This window comes from Cinclus cinclus, chromosome 3 (genome assembly GCF_963662255.1).
Source record: "Cinclus cinclus chromosome 3, bCinCin1.1, whole genome shotgun sequence".
In the NCBI taxonomy this organism is placed as follows: Eukaryota; Metazoa; Chordata; class Aves; order Passeriformes; family Cinclidae; genus Cinclus; species Cinclus cinclus.
In genome coordinates, this window is record NC_085048.1 from 69,220,606 (window position 1) to 69,238,673 (window position 18,068).

The 18,068-nt window shown below is 41.8% G+C and overlaps 1 protein-coding gene across 1 annotated transcript in view; it reads right to left on the minus strand.

Moving 5' to 3' along the window:
* Window positions 1-18,068, minus strand: part of SLC35F3 (solute carrier family 35 member F3) — a 157,524-nt gene that overhangs the window by 23,674 nt on the left and 115,782 nt on the right. The gene's annotated exons all lie outside the window — the stretch shown is intronic.

An 18,068-nucleotide genomic window follows, 5' to 3' on the forward strand; every position in this document is an offset into this window, starting at 1 on the left:
TTTGAAGTCCCTGAAAAGACCAGAAATGAGGACTGTGGTGGAAGATATTTAAGGTAGTTTCAGATCTGCCATATTTAAAAAACAGACTTGAATTTGAGATGGTGGAGTTAAATGGTGCTTGTGACTAAAAATTGCTGGAAACCATGAGAGTCCCTCTGAACAGGATGCTAACCATCATTATTTATGTGTTTGGATGGAATACACAGCTGTTCTGCAGAGGCCAGGAGGAAATTTGTTTTGAATCTGAAGCCTTCCACAGATACGATGCTTCAGAGTACTCATCTGTGTGTTTTAAAATATTATATTATTTATATTAAATATTTTATATTTTTAAGGTTTTCCTCTTACATGATAAAAGGTGTTGAAGCACCAAAAGTCTTTGCCAGAGGCTGTTGCCACAGAAGTAGGAAAATACAAAGCAGTTGCATCTTGTCATTGTTGTGCATGTGTGGGGGGAATGTCACTGTGGTTTGGATAAGGATGTTACAGCACACACTGCTCTCCTTCCTAGTGACATTTTTTATGTACTTGTTCTCTTTATTTTATATTTTTATTGCCTACTAAATGGTTTCTTTTGGCTCTGCTTTGTGTGAACCTCAGTGCAAAGAAAACAGTTCTGTTCAGAGATGCACTTTGCACACTGCCCTGAGGAGGAGCAAGCTGGTACCTTGCTAGCACGTAATCCCTAGCCCCATCCTGATCTTGGCCGTGAACCCACAAATGAGGATTTCAACCCAGTCACTGATGAACATACCCATTTACTTTGTGAAAGGCTGAAAAACAGAAAGGATCCCTTGTTTGTAATGGTAATAACATAGGAACTTTTTGGCACAAGATGCAGACCTCCTGAAGTAATGAACTGGAAAAGCCATCTGCTGGTCCAAATGCCATACTTGTCTTTTTGAGAACAAAATTACTGAAAGACTGATACAGCATAAACTGTCCCTTCCCTCTCTGCCCAACCTGTGTCAGTGAGACATTCACTCAGAGGTGCCTCTGAAGAGATGGACCTGGACCCCACCGGAATTACCAGTCTGGGTCCAGCCAAGCCCTGTCCTATCTCTGGCAGCTGCTGACAGCACAGGCACACGTGAAGAAACCTGTCCCCAGGGACAAGCTGACACTTCCTGGTCTTTCTCTTCAGACTCTGCTTAACCCACCTTGGATGCATTAGCTCTGTACCTTCACTCAGCCCATAATACAAGTGTAGCTCCCAGCAGTTCAGGAGCAGTGAAAATTAATTAAAATCTCATTAGCTAAAGCACTCTGAAGCACTCAGGTATAAGCAGTGAGCTGTCATAAACTCCTGTTTATCTGCACAGCTCAGCCTGGACTTAGCCACCCTCTAGGAATGCACTGCATGTACCTGGTCTGACAAATCTAGAACTTCTTCCTGTGACAAGAAACCATCCATACTGCATGCTGTGATGGTGCAGGGTGATTTGGATTCACTAAGATTACATCTCTGGAGATTAAACAGTATCATTACCTGTTGGGAATTAGCAGAGCAGATAGAGGGAGAATACAGATTATTCAGGGTGAAGGTACACTGTCTAGTGAGAGCTCCTGGAAGATTTGCAGAAAGAGCCCTTGCTTTCAAGTGGCAGAGATTGACTGCTGACAGTAAACTTGAGATGACTCAGAAACATGGTATCTGGATTTGTCTCAGAAATATGACTGTGACATTTGAAAATGTCAAATGGAACTGACAACTTTTAATGTGGACTTCCCTTAATCAGAATAGATCATGCATTTCATGCTGGAAATGTTCTGGCTGTTATCTGCTTTTGTGCTATTACATTCTGATGTGCCTCTGGTAATGGCTTTAATAAAATGTCTGGAATAAAGCCTGTTAAAGAGTTTTCTTAGATTTAGATGCTCAGATACCATGGGATTGACTGCAACACAGATGAACATCCTTTCATGAGAGAAGATTTCTAAAATAAAATGTAAGAATATTAGGGAAGACCCTCGTGTACTACAACATGATTTAAAGTCACAAAAGTAATTCTGTTCTTTGACTATTTATGAGTAGAGGAGTAAAGCTCCTTCTAACCTACATCAGTGAAGCATGCAGCATATCCTTTCTTACAGCACTCACTTTTGGTTAAAATGAAATAGCTTTGTGACACACAGCTGCAGTTTATGGCATCTTCTTGGATTTCATGGGTAGAGAGAGAAGAGGGACTGTGATTTTCTGAGTGAGACTGGAAGGGCTGTGCAAGTAGCCTCCCTCCTGCTTGTTGGTTCTGAAAGCCAGGCTACAGTGAGGAGAGCCAAGTATTTGCCAGATACGAAATTACCGGGCTCATTTGTCTTCCACCTTCTACTCCTGTGACATGCTTATTCCTTCCTTCATTCTGGAAAATGACCTTGTGATCCTTGCTTTCAGCACCACACTATTTCCAGAGCAACTGCACAGAGAGCAGTGAAAAATCTGCTCCCTGCTATTACAGGGTAAAAGCACTGTGAGGGAAAGAAGAAGAAGGCATCCTTGCAGCAGGAGCCAGCTCCTGCTGAAACCTTGCAGCTTGCCACCTGGGAGAGAAGTGGACCTTTTCTAGCCATGACTAATGCCTGCCCTGTGGGTGTGCCTGCTCTGCCTTCATTTTAATAACAAATTTTTAAGGCCTGTGACAGACTATAATTGTAAAATGGCTTTCCTGGCCCTCTCCCAGATTTGTGGCTCCAGAGGCCAACATCAGAACGTGCTACATAATTTGGATGAGATACCCTCTGGTTGCAGTCATGGTTAGAGCAATTGCAGCCACGTACAGCGGATTGCCTGGGAAATGAAAATGGTTGGGTTCGTAGCAGAAAGCATGAGAGGAGGAGGCACAGAACTGTTCTGAGAGTGGTTAAAAGCAGGGGTTGCAAGCCTAGCTAGCTGGCCTGTTTCAGTGTGCCTGTGAATCCTTACACATGCATAGCAGGGGGTGTTGAAAAATTTAACAGAATTACTGCTAGGGATTTATCACAGCCTACATACTCTGCAAGCACTTACATCAGTTTAAGTTCAGACATAGATTAATTTAACCAAATAACTTGTTGGCTTTATCTGGAAAAGCATGTTTGCATCTTTCTAAGACTCTCAGATTTCTTTTAATATTTTATTTCATAAACTCCTTTTGGTTAAGCCAGCCCAGCCAGACTGAGCTCAGTGCTGCAAGCTTTCTGGAGGATCTTTGCAGTGAGACTCGTCATTTGCCTGCTTCTCACATAGGGTTTTCCCTGTCACTGTCATAAATAAGATCTGGACACCTTATGTCATACTCTGACATGAACTGAGGGAGACTGAGGCGTTATGTTGGCAGAAAACAGATCTCAGGCAGAAGAGGAACTGGGCCTTTTGAAAATCCTGGGGTTATTTGCATCTACAAGGATGTTTGTAATTATTTCCCATCCTGTTCACCTGCCAGGTCCTGCTACTGCATCACATGATGTGTTACATAGGTTCATGGTGAGATGAATCATGAAGAGATGAGAAAAGCATCTCCCTGATGTCCCCATGCTTCTGTCCAGCCTTAAAGTCAAAGAATCATAGAATCACTATGGTCAAAAAAGGCCTCTAAGATTATTAAATCCAATCATCAATTTAGCACCATAGCCATGTTCACAACTAAGCCACGTTTCCAAGTGCCACAGCCACATATATTTTTTAATATTTCCAGGAATGGTGACTCCACCACTTCTCTGGGCAGCCTGTTTCAATATTTGACAACCCTTTCCATGAAGAAATTTTTCCTAATACCTGATCTAAACCTCCTCTAGCACAACTTGAGGCCATTTCATTTCCTTCTGTGACTTGTTACCTGGGAAAAGAGACTGACATCATCACCTCAGTACAACCTTTCAGGTACTTGTAGAGTGATGAGGTCTCCCCGAAACCTCCTTTTCTCCAGGCTAAATGACCCCAGCTCCCTTAGTTGCTCTTTATGAGACTTTTGCTCCAGACTCTTCCCTGGCTTTGTTGCCCTTCTCTGGACATGGCCCTCCCTTGGCAAGTACTGTGGGAGCAAAGCTTCTCCACAGGTTGCTGAGCAGCAGCCAAAGAAGACAGCCCTCACCAGTTCAATGAAAAATGAGGGGTTTTAGCCTCAGATGTGCCTCAGTATTGATGGCAAACTGGCACAGGTGCTGTGTTTGTTTCCCTGCTGAAAAAGCACCTAGCACAAGCTGATCCAGATCAGGATTTGCTGGGTGCTAATTTCATACAAATATTAAGCAATAGTGATACTTGCGTGAGTGTGTGAGCTAGGAAAAGCAGACATGGGCTTAGATAATGGAGATTTAATATAGCATGTCTCTAGGAGAAGAAGGGAATTCAAAGTCAATAAATAGAGAACAAAAATACATTAATCAACTGTTCAGCAACAAAAATGTGTATGGCTTGAGTTAAGCCATAGAGCCCTGAACCCGGGAGAAAAAGTAAGGTACCAAAGATTAAGGCTAAGTCTCCTTATTGCTCATGGCATCTGAAGAACATGTAAGACTATGGATGCATTAATTAGCTCACTGCATCTCAGGAGCTGAAATAGTTGGTAGGTGGGCTGAGCCATAAACTAAAATAATCCCAGCATGTGAGAGAGGATGAGCAGGCAGCTTCAAGATTATATAGGAGATGGAAGAAAACAATGTCAACTGTCCAAAAAGAAAACATGGAATAGTATCTTCAAAATACATAGTAAAAGACCAATCTATCTAATAATGCTTGCTCTTTAATATGAATTTTATTTTATTGCTATGCTTGTCCAGTAAAAAGATATTTAGCCTTTTCATAATTAATAGCATATGTAACAAGGATGAATATTCTATGTAGCTTAGGGTATGTGGTCAATGCATTCTTAGAAGGGAGTTTTCACTAATTATAATTTGTGAAATAACAAATAAACTATTATTTTAGTAACTCCCCATATCCATTTTTACACACATTCACTGCCAGAGCAGGGTAATTGTGTTTTATGTGAGGCTGACATCGAAAGTTAGAGCATCCCCAAAGATCTTTGACAATTGAGGTTTACATGTGTTAGGAAATGGCTCACAACCTACATTTAATGCATGCATAAATCATCCTAAAAAGTAAGCCAACAGACACAAATGATTTGGTGTTGGTGAGACTGATTAAATTTCTCATCAAGATAATAGAAAAATAATTTGACAAATAATCCACAGACAGCACAAACGAGCAAATTGCAAAAAATTACTGGATTACTCCACCTTCACACTGAAATCCTAGGAGGATCATACCAAATTAAAAACATCAATTCATATTCATAATGCACTGACTTTTCCAGTGGGCTGAAGATTGTCAGTACCCATAGACTTCAAAAGGAATTATGGGTGATCAATTTGGATTTAAAATAGATGTAGGAAGGTTAAGTACAGTCACTCACACAGCGCGTCAGCCATGGTGGGATTTCAGTCCAGGAGAGAGTAAAAAAAAAAAAAAACTTTTCTGAAGGAGAGTTTTCCCTCTTGGAAGGTCTGTAAGCAGGTGAATGCTGGGGGTGCCTTCTCCTTGTCCTGGGGCTTCAGCTCTGTCTGCAGGCAGGGAGGAAGGGAATTTGGGAACAGCACCAGGCAGCACTTTGCAGATGCTTGAGAATGAGCAGCCTTCTTTCTGCTGTGAGAAGGAAGGTGTGAGTTCCCTCAGCAAACAAACTCGGGCCTGGTCCTGGAGATTGTGCTTTTCTATCCAGACCCCCAGGGTAAGATTCTTGTTGCACAAAGGAATTTTTGCACCGCATTCAAGAGCATGGCCCCACATTGATCCTAGATCTAGAAAGCACAAAATCTGCGTCTTCACTTCCCTTTCAACAGTTTTCAGTTTACAGGGGAGCTCCTGATCTGCAGGATGTTCTATGAAGACTGTCACAAGTAAAAGAGCCTCTTGCCTTTCTGGGAAATCCCTGTTCTTGCAGGATAAAGGGGCTCAGCATGTAGCTGATATCAAATGGCACCTATATACACACATACATACACACACACGCATATGTACACCACAAGGAGACATTTCCAACAGCTTCTACTACAGGTTCACCATTCCTTCCAACTGAATCTTTACAGTTCCACCACAGCCTTCAGCAAGAATGGAAAATCCAGCAGCAGAACCTCAAAATGCTACCCAAAATATCCTGATGCCTCACAAAATCTCAGCAACAGAGTCATTCAGAGTCACAGTACCCTGTGATATCCTTATCTGTCATTCCCTTCCCCCTCTCCCCCAAGGTACTTAAGACAAAATCTGGCTCATTTTACTGTAAATGTGCACTAGGGAATCTGCTAAATTTGGCTCTATCAATACTGCACCTACACAACTAGAATAAAGAGCTTCAGTGTTTGAACTCAGCCCTTTCTCAAAACTTAATGCACTGTGATGAAACAGAAAGGGAGGTTACTCAATAAGCTTAAACCCTTGAGAGACAGAAAAATGTACTGAACTGTTCATATTGTTACTAATTTTAGTCTGACTTTCTTTAAAGATTGTTTCCCAGGAAGAGCGACAAAAACAGCAATGTGGTTTCATCTATCTGTTCAGAAACCTGGCAGAGGCAATGCCTGCTTTGCTACCCTACTCTCTGCTGGATTCCTAGCAGTGAGGGTGCTGCTCCTCTCGCAGGCCCCTGCTACTGCAGGGAAGAGATCTCACTAAGGCAGGTGGGCAAAACACTCCGAGATGCACAGGGCTCCAAGTAGCTGGAGACACCAGCTTAGTTATCTCCTAGGGTTGCTGGCTACCTTCCCAGTGCTGGAGAGCTGGTCAGCTTTGCCATGGCCATGTTGGGATTACCCAGGAGGTACAGCCTGCTGAGATCTCACTACAACACCAAGGATGAGCTGAAGAACTGCATAGCTAGCTGGTCATGGGGGTGGCAGGTGGCTATTTTGTTGGAGGGATCCCACAGCAGGAATGACAATTCCTATTCAAACAGAAAGACCAGAGACATGCAGTGGCAGAAAGCAGGTGAACCTGACATTCAGCTGGAGACATTTTCCATCTCACTGCAAATCACCTGCTCTTGTTGATTGTGTAGTGGTGGGCTGGAATGAACAGCTCTGTGTGAGCAGGGGAGAGACATGAAATGTGTTGTGAAGACTGTAACACAGCTATCGGGAATCACTCAGGCACATTGAGGACTGCAGGGACACCAGCATGATTTGTACCAAGTCTAATGGACAAATCAATTAATTCATTCTCGAAGAAGAAACAAAGCTGCATTAACAGATCTTGTCTGGTCAGTGCTATTTACATCTTGAATTGCCAGAAAAGGGGAGAGCAGGCTTGGCTATAAACCAAGTGCCTGTGTTCTGAGGAGGGATTGACCAGGTAAGCACATACTTACAGGACATGTCTTTCATCTGTCTGCATTTTGTCGAGCATGGAGGGACTGTGTTCAAAGGCTTGGGTGAGGTGAGTATGTGCTAAGGAGCTTATCTGCTTGAGGAGGTTAGATCAGCCATGAGAAGCCAAATTAAGATGGCTTGCATCTCACCTGCTGCTGCCAGTGCCACCGTATCTTCAGCCTGCCTGGGCTCGTGGGGATGGGTGGATCTGCTTACACCTTATCTCTGGCAGAGAAGAGAGGTTCCTGAGGAGGAGGAAATGTCTGCTGGAAGCCACACATAGATGTTTAGGGCTGTTTTCAGGATGGGGCACGTGTCTTAGCCTTTTTGTGGCTCTGAACCTTTGATAAGCTTTGTTCCTCAGGAAGGAGTCCCATTCAGCATCACTGAATATCAGCACTGGCACTTCCAAATCTTAGTAATTAGTCAAATTAATTATTAAAGATACAGAAAATAACACTAGCAAGGAATAAGCAGGGTTTGCTGATTACTCTTTTTCCATTTGGTTCCTAAATGTTGCTGGGGAGCTGGAAGCCAGTTTCAGGTAACTTACACTAGTCCAGATTTTCATCTTGAGCCACCCAGAGCTGTGCCAATGCAAGATATTTTTGGTTTGAAAAAAGTGTAAATTAACTGAGAGTTTGGCTCATGTGAGCCAGTGAGGATTGGATAACATGATGACAGAAGGGCTTTATAAACATTTATTATTCAAAATCTCTTCTGCAAATGTGAACACGCCTAGGCAATTATCTTGCTTTAGCCGCAGATGGGCAATTTTGATGCAATTATTATGCACCTTCAGTACTACAAAGCTTTCAGTGCCATTCCCTTTGAAAATGTCTGAATTAAGCAGAATGAAAAAACTAATGAACTATTGCATCTTTTTCCTGTCAGCTGCATAACATCTAGTAGATGCCATCAGTATGCTTCATGTGGAAGAACTGCATGGTCACGGCTGTTAGCCCAAAGGCTTGCAAAAGCTGAGCTTTTTGCTGAAGACAAACCCATCCATAGCCTTTGGTAGCTGAGTTACTTGAGGAAGGATAATTTGTTGTTGCAGACTGAGATCATGACATGAGTTTGATACCAAGGCTTTATTTGTCATCTCTCTCTCAAATATCCCTAATGAGATGTTTCTACATGCCCCCAAAATCTGTGGTTATTTACTGTTCTGTGCTAGACAAAAGCTTTTTGAGACTCCAGATACCAGCAGCTTAATACTGGAAAGTGTCTGTAGCCACATTGACATAGAGAACAGTTTGTTTATAGCACAATTGCTATGGAAGAAACACACTTGTCTCCAGTTTCTCGAAACCACTTGTGTCTGGTTTCTTGCAGCAAACACATCCGGGAAGCCAGCTGTTTTTTGTTTTGTTTTGTTTTAATCTTTAAAACAAAGCAAAGCTCAAGGAATATAAAGCAGCAGACAAGTTAGTTTGCAACTTTCCAGCCAAAAGTGAAGTCCACAATTAACTGTACATATAACTGGCACAATTTTCAAAAGCAATTTCCTCATTATGACTCCTGTTCACCTGAAAATAAAGCCAATTCACTGCTTACTTTTGAATAGACCGCAAGAAGATATCTTTAGCAGTCTGGTCAGTTTTAGTTGCACATTCATTCTTATTAAGAAACAAATCCATTAATACATGAAATAACTCTTGGTGGTATGATTATAGCTTCCCTAGGTGGTTCTGAGTGACTTATCTGGGCCTCTATAACTTGGATGGCTGCTGAACCAAACCAAGCCCTGGTATATCTCATGCTAAAAGCCAGCAGCCAGCCACAGGACTCTATACATGAGCAATACTGCGAGAAGCACACTGTCCACTGAAATCACACAGGACTTACTGAGCCAGTTTAGCTCAAAAAACAGCTCTAAGTATTATCACTCATGCAAAAGTTGTGTTTCAGCAGAGCTCATGTACTCTGCTTCCACAACACAGAACATTTGGCCCACCATCTCTGATTCCCAAGCATGCGCTAACCATTCTTTGAGGTTGCCTCATTCAGGGTCTGCAAACCACCAATAATTAACAAAATTAAAAGCTAGATATGATGTGGCTCTGTATTGAGCAGGTTAGACTAGAGCTGCCTCCCCAGATCCCCAGCAGCTAGAATTATAGCATGATTCTATGACCTGATGTTCGGGGATCGTGGTGAGATGGTCTAACAAGACCACCACTTGTAGATGGAAAAAGTATCAGACAGAATTACAGAGCTGTGGTTTCATTTTTCTTCCAGTCTTAAGAGGTACTAAAAGTAGAGGTGAAATTCTTGCTATTTTCTAGTGCCCTATTGAATAGGAGTTTTTCATATTGGAAGAATTATCTTTCTGTATTTAGAAATCTGTACATACTCCAGCTGAAGGTATAAACCAGACTAGAGAAGAAAGTTGCAGTTCCTTTCTGTTGGCCTGGCTGGCCTCTAAAATAGATACAGTGAAGAGATTTAAGTTTAAAAAATGCAGTATTTTGGTGAAGCAAAACATTTTTTCAGATGAAATGCAAGAGCACATGCCAGATGAGGTAGAGGAATGACACATAGAGTCCTATTCTAGCAAATGGACCTGGATTTATACCACCCAAGGTGCCTGATCTTATCAATGTACTACGTGAAGTTTAATGATACTCTGTCACTGAAGGGGCACTTATGGGTGCTTGAAGGGACTTGAGATCCCTGAGGCTTACCAGTTGAGGCTGCTGAAAGAGATGGGAGATGCCATCCTTCACATAAGGCTTCCAGAGGCCCACTCCCCCAGTGGGAATCTGAATATTTCACTTGGCAGTGGAAGGTTTTTGAAGATATGAAGAGAACACTGCAGCAGCCTCTTAACTGCTTGTGAAATGAACAGCTTCAGTAAATAAATAAACAGCTCCCAGCTCCAAAGAGAAGGGACACAATTTATAAATTAACAAACCATAATCTACCAACACCAGCTCTAGGTGAGAAAGAGGTCAGACAGAGATCTGAGGAACAAGGAACAGATGGGGCAGCCACAGGAGATTTAGTGTAGGCTTGCTTAGCCAAGAGACCCAAATTATGTGGCAGTGGCCATTAAGCTGTAAAGTAAATGAGGCTTTTTCCTTAAAACTCACTGTGTTGTAGCCCTGACCCCTCTACAGCCAGGATGAAGAGAAGCAGTCTTCACTGTCACCCAAAGCAGGCGAACAAGGTAACAAAACCACATGTTGCTTGCCTTCCCCATTTTTGGATCAGATTCTCTGGCAAAAAGCTACTATTTGGAAAGGTATTTTAGCATTGGAAAACACAAAATGGTTGTACATGAGTGCGTGAACACATATATGAACCTGTCTGCCCATCAGCTCATACCTTAATATTATTTCCCTCCAAAAGCCCTTATGGATGTTCACAGACAGTGTTATATAGCTGCTCGACAGGATTTTTCATTTTATGATTCCCTGCTCATGCACCTCTTTTGCTGCCAACCTCCACCTTTGGCTATTTGTCCCTTTTTACCACTTACAGCTTTGTCTAGCAAGCAAGGGTGGCCAGCTCCTGGAGACCTGGACTGAAGAGGATCCTCAGCCAGGTACGTGTGCATTTATATGAGGCTGCCTTTTCATACAAACACAAACAATCCTGGGAAATCTGGACACAGTCCATAACCACTAGGCAGCTGGACAAATAGGTTTTTTCCACTTCTGTAGTACTGCCAGCCTCCAACACTTCTCACTGTAGCATCCGTCTTTATTTTTATTGAGAGCTGTTAATCATAGCTACAAAGTCTGTTGCCATACATGCACTTTCCTTTTTTAATGCAACTTTAAAGGTAGATGCCTTCAAGGTATTTTGACACAGATCTGGGCTGGAAAAAACAAAAGCAGAATTCCTTATCCCTTCTTCCTGTGTTTTGTCATTATTTTTGTTGCTGCTGTAAATATAATGGAGAATCTATCTAGAAGAGTCCCCGTTTAATGAGTTTGTGCATTGGGGCTCAAGGTTCTTGGTGTGGTGACCAAGGTAAACAACACTCTGCAAAAAGGCCACCTTTGAAACCTTCTTCCATATTATGATGACTGAAAAACAGCAAATCCATGCTCACCTCAGCTTTCTGCTTCTTCCTCTCTCTGTGCAGTAAACACGATCACACACTCTTTTCCCAGTCCTTTTTTTTTTTTCCCTTTGCCTGCCATAAAATACAGTTACTTTTCTGTTTGTGTGTGCAGGTCATGCCTGGAGGCAGAAGAGGGAGGAGGTGACCTGAGGGCCCTTCAGCCTGGCTTGCTTTTGTCCCATGGTCTCAGTGAGTTCAGAGAGGTCAGATCATCTTGGATAGGACCAGTACAGGCAGATTTGCTCTTGAGGTCTCCTGAGGAAAACTCTAGCAGAGTGGGAGCTTGGCAGCTTGCTTAACTAACCAGAGGCAGTGTTAATGAAATGCAGTTTAACTACTGACCAGAGAGAGATCATTCAGTGCTGCAAGACACAACATTTTTTTCAAGTAAAAGCCATTACATAAATACATTGTTTCATAGCACATGCCTGGTCTGCAGGTAACAAGAACAATTACTTCTTTCTAGTCCTTGCCTCAAGCACTGCTACCTCATAGGAGGCAGATAATGTAATTATTTTGAAGCATCTGTTCAAGCCACAGCAGAGGAGACAAAAATAATGGAACAACAAGACAAAATTACAGGACATTACTTAATTCAATCATCCTTGGAATGATTTTGCAAACCAGACTCAAGATTAAAGAATGTGGGTTTCTCCTGATCAGGCAGTAGTCAATTTTTATTCACAATTAGCACTTCACAGAAGTCCAAAAGCCCAGAGAGGTGATTCTCAGCAGATGAAGGCTCTTCAGATTAAGGGAAAGCTTTTCACAGGACACAAATATTAAGCTCTTTTCAGAACATCACAGTCTGGAAAACAAATGCAAACTCCAAGTATAATCTGTGAGGGTAAATTAGAAAGAACTGGTGTCCTAAAGAAGGCCCCATGACCATTTTCTCACAAAAGCATGAGTTCTCAAAGACAGTGTTAGCTACCTGAATAGAAAGAATTAGCAAATTACTCAATCAGAATTTAAAAAGAAATCTCTCAAAGGTATTTCCAGGAGGTTTAGAAAGGGAAGCAAGCATATAAATGCCACTTTGCATTTCTGAGCCCACCATGCAGGCTTACCATTGTGAGAGTTGCCTCCAGAGAAGCTAGGACTGGGCCATTAATTTTGTGGCTTTCTGCCAGCCACTCACATCAAGAGTCTGATGCAGGTACCAAGCACCATACCATGCATTTGAGGGAGAGAAAAACTATCACCTTCACCATGGTCCAGGAGTAGATTTTTAGGCTTCTCAATGGAAAACATTGAGAGGAGCAGTATCTCAATCCTAGGTGCCTGAATCTGGGATGGTGGAGGGCCAGCAGCCACTAGCAGCCAGTTTGACCACAGCCTTTTCTCTTTCTCCTCGCCCTTTCCTGCTGTTTACCTTTCATGCCTCACATTTGTGTTTCTGCTGTAGGTATTGCTCTCCCTGGGAATTCTGTGGGGAAATCAGATATTCAGCTTCAAGCTGACTGCAGTGTTGGAATATGCAGTGTGACACTGGGAAGCTGTCTGTGGCACATTTCCTCCCTAATCCAACTCCTGATGCTGTCTTCAGAGAAAACTAATGTGAACAAAAGGCTACTCTAGAAAAACTCTGGAGTTGTTATTTTCTCAGGAACAGGCAGCCTGTAGAGCATATTTTTGAGAGCTGGCTGAGAAAATTTTGTTTCAGGAGGCATAAAGACCAAGAGACCATGACTTAAACACCTAAGAAAATGAGTCTCCCTAAAGAAGTATCTGAAACCACAACTCATGCAAACATCTGGCCATAGTACAGCACAGCTGTATTATGCCAAGACAGAAGCGAGAAGCCACCTTCAGAATCCCTGTGGGGTGAGAGCACACCCATCCCACCTCCCACGGGGACACCCTTTTCTCTTCAAAAGGCAAGAAATAGCAGCTACTACAAGTTTCATCAGGAAGTGGTAACTACTTGACTTGAGAAACAGAAGTTAACAACAGCATCACCCTGAGCTGAACTAAGCCCAAATGGATGCTCCCTGACCAAGCTTGATGCTATACAGACAGCAGGCTGGACACTGGACACATGCCCACCAGCACTGCCACTACAATAAACATTATGCTGTTCCAGCAGAAGGCTTCACTACTACTGCTACTTGCTGATTGTACAGCTTAGCCTTGTCTTCAGCTAGAACTTCTGGCAGAAAAGTGCATATTCACTGAAAACAGTCAGAGAAGTGATACAGTGGTCCATCAATAACACAACACAGCAGTTCAGATACCTGCAGGAGAGATAAAGATGACTACAAGTATCATAAACCTCTTCTACAAAATCCCGATTTCCGTTTATACAATTGTTTTGATACCAAGCACAAAGGTGAGTCCTGACAGACAACCATAAAGATCAAACTGATCTCTTGCTGTATACATAAAACTGATTTAATCTGGAGTTACTCCTAACTGGTCTCTGCCAAACTCAGGTAAGTATCAGAGGCCTTATCTTTTAATTTCAATAGTTTATTTTGTTCCTTAGTTGTTTTTTTTATTATCATTTGTATTTTCCCCAAGAAGCTAATGTGAACTTGAATTGTAAAGTGATTTTATTTTGAGGAACACAAAGTTAATAGGTATTATTTTAAGGATAATGTTCTGAATTAGACAAATAGAGTTTATAAATTGAAGTTTTTTGAAAGAAAACATGCTTCATTGGGTGACATTTGCTAAAAACCCTTGCATTTGTCAAGTTTTGATGCCTCCGCAGCTTATTTACAACTCTCTTAATGCTGCCTGCTCTGTCTCATCTAAGTAGTAATATAACTCAGGAGAATGCCAAAAGCTAACCACACTGCAACATTTTAATGCTGTTGGCTAAGAGAGACTCATGAACACAAACCACTGAAAAATCAATAGTAAAACAGTATCCAGTCATGCCAAATGGCTCTGACCTTCTTTCCCCTCAGAGCTTCATCATGGCTAGGGGTTTGATTATCAGTGGGGTTCCCTGCCTGCTGCAGAAAAGGAAGGCAATACCCACGGTGCAGTGAATTGCAGTTCATATGAGTCGGGATCAAACTAATGGACTCTCCTTGCATTACTGGGGGTGATAGCCAGCATCTCATCTTTTCTATCGTGGCAGAAATACCTGTGAAACACATTTAGAAACTGCCCCACATTCTCCTGGAGCTGAAGTGAAGTTGTGGCACTGAAACTTCGTGGCCCCTGAAGAACCAAATCTTAATTCTGAGCATATAGATCAAAAGGGACTTTTGTAAAGTCAATATGTTGGTATATCAGAGTAAGTGAGATCTTCTACACTTGTCCTCTACCATTGTTGCACCACTATTTTGATTCACTTTCAAATGCATAATAATACTTCAGTGTTATCTGTAAACTTTTCTTTATTTGAAAAGAAAAATCTACAAATTCTGGAAGATTAGTGGCAGATAATTCGGCGGCTATATAGAGATAAAACTGAATCAGTGAAAAAGAACATTCTAAAACATGTTCAATGTGGCTGCAGAGCAGTGCAGAGGCTGCACTGGCATGAGTCTTTCATTCACCCAACACATCAGATGCATTGAAGGTTTCAGAAGAGATTTAGTTCTAACTTCTGGTGTTTTCTTTAGTCCTAAAGTTTTATGAAATAAAAATCAAGAACTAAGTTATAAATAAATAAATAAACCTCCAAACCATTCTTGAAAGTCCTTTCCTTTCTTTCTCAAAAAAGTCATTAGACAAGACTATACCATCAAAATAAACAAGCTTTCTGAGGTATTTTTCTAAAATGTGAACAAACCCCTCTATTATTCCTCCCTGAGAAATATTTATATACAGAGGGTGAATCTTTATGAAAGGCATGTTTTCTGCCTAGAGATACACAAAGCTAAGCAATATCTTGCAGATATTTTAATTTAATCTTTCATGTAGCCAGGGAGTTTTAAGCCCTAGTGCTTTTAATTTATGTTACCTCATATATTAATAATGTAGGTATGATGGAGGATAGCTCACTGGATTAAATGTGTCATTTTATAAAGCAGTTTGGAAGCAAAAATACAAAGTACTCTCAAATGATGCATTGGGTGCACAGATCATTACATGTGTTATTTCTGGACTGGACAATGGTTGAAATGAATAATAATTTAGTTACAGTAATTTTATTTTAAGCTAGAGAACTTGCATGAGAAGTAAGAGACTGATGTTGACCCTGGCATGCTCTTCTGCGGCCTTCCAGAGCTCTCTGTATCACTTCCATGCACACAGCCCTGCACCATGACATCCTTGGTAGCAGCCATGGGAGAAGTTCCAGAGCAGACTGCACTTGGGCACAACCCTGGCAGCATTTGATGGAGCTGCACAGGGAGTACAGAGCAGCTGGAAGTGAATGCATGAGTTCTGGTTGCTATCAAGAGTGAATCTCACCCCACAGTGTGGGCACACTGATAGTCTACTTCAGCTAAAGCAGCAAGTTCCTTACCAAGCAATATGGTTCAGTCATAAGTCCTTAATACCTCACATTGTGGTGTAATACTCAAAATCTTATAAAGAATCTTAATAAACCTGCTCTTACATTCAATGTGTCACTACAAAACTTTGGTGGCAAATTTACAACTATTATACATGCTTTAAAAAGGGAAAAAACCCCATCTGGTTTTCTGTCATAAACCAGCTAAAAAGTGCTTTATATCCATCACAGGTATGTTCTTCTTGTGAGACTGCAAAACATAAAAATTCATGTATTTACAGCATAGCATACATACTGGTACAATACAACAGGAATTTAAAAACTATAATAAACCATATAATCAGTGCAGGAGGGACTATACATCTATCTGTTCACTGTTGCTACATTTTATGACCCTCCCCCCCCTTGTGTAGTTTTCCTGGTGGGTGCTGTTTTTCACATGCCCTCTAACTGTATAGGGAGGAACCCAAAGCACACCTGCTGGCTCTGGTGTCCTCAGTGTGAAGGCACTGCCTGTGCCAGGTGAAGGAGGGCTGAACAGCCCGGTCCCGCTGAGGTGGGTGGGCAGGTGTCCTGGGGGAGCTTTGCTGACAAAAAAACATTAGGTACCTGTGGATTTCAGCAGCCTGTGTAGGCAAGATTTGAGAACCCTTTTCTACTTCCCCGCTAAAGTGACTTAGACATCATATTTCTGCCTTCTCCTACTATTGCCTTTTAATTTATTTTGTTCCAAATTCCTGCCAGAAAAGAGAGCTCAGATAAGATGTAAAATATAGATTAAAGTGAAGGATAAAAGAAGTAGAAAGTGATTATGCCAGTTTCTTTACAGCTCTAGATCAGAATTGTCTTCATTTAACTACCCAGTAGTCTTTGAAATATCTCCCTAACGTGTCCAACCATGACTGGACTCCAAGCTTACCTGAAGACGGTGATGCCCCATATGGAGCTGCAAAGTCCCTGTGTATCTCTTTCTCTATATATTTGCACACATATATAACATGGAAAAAGGAGGAATAATTAGGAGGAGAGGCTGGACTGCAATGCTTGGGTTTACTGACGTATACTCATGTGACAGCTGTAATGGAGCAAGCAGATGAACAGAAAATAATTTCACAGTAACTCTTGGTGCAGCACCACCAAAAGACCTCAGTGTAGACAGGGAACATGCTGAGGCAGACACTATGTAAACACATGGTAAGGGGGTGTCCTCCCTCCTCCCTAAAGCACTGGCTCCTCCAAAAGAACAGAGAGTACAAGGAAATCAGAGGTCTGCAGTGACTTGCTCCAAACCACAGAACAAATCTGCAGCAAAGCTGGGAGCCATAGCCGCATCTCCAAATGCACACATCTCTGACACTCAGAAAAACCTAAGTTAACCCTATTCGGTCTGTTTGTCAGACACACAAATGCACACTCTTTTATGATGCCTGGGCAAGCCTACTGCTAATGATGTCCCCCTGCATCCTAAACAGGCTGCAGGGTTTGCACCTGCTCTTCAATTCAGTCCTCATTTAATTAATGAAAGACATAAAACTACCAGTTGTATCAATTTACTGCAGCAATGAGTACAATGCTCTGGTTTTTTTAACCCCAGGGATCTGGCAAACCACAACCGCTCACCCCAGAATTCAGCAGTATTTAAAACATTATCTGAAAGCAGCTGGGAAGAAAAATACTTAAAACCAAAGAAATAAAAAGGTATTTGTTTTTAGGCTGACATTTGTTGCTGTTTTTAGATTAAGCTGTAGCTTTCTGTAACCTCTATACTCATCTCTGAAGCAACCACATTTGCCGTGAACAAATGCAACCTGAAGACTGAAGTGCAGGAAATATGGCACTTATGAAAATGCCTTTAGAACTTCTGGATCCTGCTCCAGAACCTGCAGTGAATGGTCATATCCATCATCTGCAGCCTCCACATTATTTAAAAGATGAAGAAACCTAAATGATGGCTAAGCAGTAAAATTTCTTAGTCAACTGAGGTAGAGCATTTCCTGAGTAACCTGGTTTTTTATTTTTTTTTTTTTTGTAGTAAGTTTCCACCTTGCTGCTCCACAGCTGGGAGCTGAGAAATGTGTACTTCCTACTGTTTACTTTTCTGAGCTACTTCTTTAGAAGTCTATGAGCCTCACTGTGTAACAGAAGGGGAAAAGGTTGTTCACATCCTTCCACTTATCAGGGAAGCTCTCTGACATGGGACATCTTGATGGCTGAGTCATCCCATCTGTC